The sequence below is a fragment of the Macadamia integrifolia genome, unplaced genomic scaffold, assembly GCF_013358625.1.
Source record: "Macadamia integrifolia cultivar HAES 741 unplaced genomic scaffold, SCU_Mint_v3 scaffold_3A, whole genome shotgun sequence".
NCBI lineage: Eukaryota > Viridiplantae > Streptophyta > Magnoliopsida > Proteales > Proteaceae > Macadamia > Macadamia integrifolia.
This window is the reverse complement of record NW_024870666.1, coordinates 386,770-389,241: the sequence shown is the minus strand read 5'-3', so window position 1 is coordinate 389,241 and position 2,472 is coordinate 386,770.

Sequence of the window (2,472 nt, the reverse complement as noted above, 5' to 3'; positions counted from 1 at the left end):
AAAAAAAAAAAAAAAAAAAAAAAAAAAAGAAGAAAGAAAAGAAACTTAAAAGGCATTTTTGGTTTCTGGTTCTTTTTGGTTTTTATTTTTTATTTTTTTATTTTAAACAGTTTTAAATGCCATTTTATGGGCCATTTTAAGGTCAAATTGAAATCTATTTTTTGCGTTGGATTCGTTCTTTTGGTTTACATTTATTGATCTAATTTGTTATATGACATGTTTATTTGAAATTTTATGTTATATTTGTATTTTTTCATACAAACAAGAGGGCATTGATCAATGTTTTGGAAGATGTATATGTTTATGGTTACCATGAGATTGACAAGCGTTTTTAAATTGAGATATGTTAATGTTGAACTAAGTGTAAACTTCCGCACATTCTTAGCTGCATAGTAAATTTTCGGGGAACCATAAAAGGGTGGGGTGGAATCCACCAAAATGTCACCTCTTGTTCTTTCATGGTTTTTCCTCAAAGCAGCAACATTGGTGATATTTTTCCAAATGTGATGTCACACAAGTTAAAGAAAATAACAGTAATCTAGAAGTTCCTAAGTCCAAAGGTGAGGGGATCTCGAAAGTTACTATTCTTTTTACAGTAAATGTGCATTTGCAAGAGGACCAGTGCATTCTTATTCCAAAGGATAAGAATGTACTTACGATTGTTGCTCTTGTATGGTTATTGTTGTCCTAGTGACACATTTAAATATATGTTCCTGAACATAAAGATACACATCACCAATGGAAAAGATATGATAGAATTAAGTGGAACTCACCAGAGTGCTACATTCAGTTTGATTGTATCTTCTCCATAATAAAGGTGATATTTTTCCAAATGTGATGTCATCAAGTTTTGAGGAATAAAATCCATATGTTAAGAATGGACATTGATTCAGGAGTTCTTTTGCCCAAAGGTGATTGAATTTCCAAATGTTATTTGTTCTCTACTCTTTAAATCAGGTTTATTGACCGGTTGGTTCGGTTTGGTCTTGCAAGGTCTAAATCAGAAAGGGTCGATGCTGGTGCCCTATGGTATATGACGGCAAGGGTGACATCAAATACGGGGTGGCCAGACAAAATTGGGTCAGTACCCAATATGGTTCGCACATCTAAGTCGTGCCCTTGCACGTATCACAAGGCCATGTACGAATAAGAAGGTACGTTATCGTATTTGAATGATAAGAACTTAGTCCACAACTGCAGACATCCAATTTTGTCACCCACCCCCGGCTATGATAACATACGAATCTTGGATGTGACTTTCCGCTTCTGATCGACAGAGATGAAACTGACTGAGATAACTATCCCAGGAGCATTCCACACCCACCTATAATTTCCAAAAAACCTACGCGAGAGAAAAGAAGAGTCCAATTATGATATAAGAAATTTGATCAAAGTGACCGCAGAGATGTATAATACTAGGAATTACAATTCCAACGATATATGGTACATCAAAATTGGACCATCGGATCTCCCGCAATCATTCATAGAAATCGTACTTTATGTGCCCAAACCCCACCTATGCTAGCACCCATGCCTTACCTTGAGTGCCCAAACCTCGCCCATCCAAGCCCTGTGTGCACCCATCCAAGCCTCGTGTGCACCCAACCAAGCCCCGGGTGCACATGGCCAAGCCCCACATGTACCCGACCAAGCCTTGTGCATACCTGACCAAGCCCCCAGCATGCCCAACCAAGCCCCGTGCATACCTGGCTAAGTTCCAGCACCTATGTCAAAACCTCAGCACCTACGCCCAAGTCCTCGCACCCATGTCAGAGCCCCCGCACCCCTATCAAAGCCCTATACACCATTGTCAGAGCCCCAGCAACCCTACTGGCCTCTAGCACCTCTATTGAACCTCCCGCACCCCTGTTGAAACCTTCATCGCTCCCCTCAGTAATTAGAATCCCCCTTCCGACGATCGGATCAGAGAAGGAATTTTCTCTTCACCCGCCTGTGTACCCTACACTGTGACCTCCTATTGGTAAAAAAAAGAATCTTTTTACCTGATTGGTCCAAAAATTTTACCTTTCACCACATTAGTCTAAAATTTCTTACTTTCACCCCATTAGTTTAGAAAAATTATTTTTTACTACCATTGGTTAATGAATTCTCTTTCCTCACTATTGGTCGAAAAATTTTATAAATACCCCCTCCTTTGGATTTTACACACCAACATAATACCATAACACCCCATAGTAGTGAAGCTCTACCCTCTCTCCTACCCTTTCCCCCCTTGAGGTTTTTCAAGTCTTCGGAAAGATCTTCTGAAGATCCGAAGATCAAAGTGTTCTTCGGGCCTTCGGAACTCTGTAATCCTTTGACTTCTTTAAGTCAGATTTTTAAGAAAAGTTTCCTCCTAGCCCTCCCTTAGCCTATCCCCAATGGAAGCTCTATCTGATTGCCACCTCAACCTAGCCCTCTCATAGCATATCCCTAGCGGAAGCTTTATTCGAGTGCCACCTCAGCCTAGCC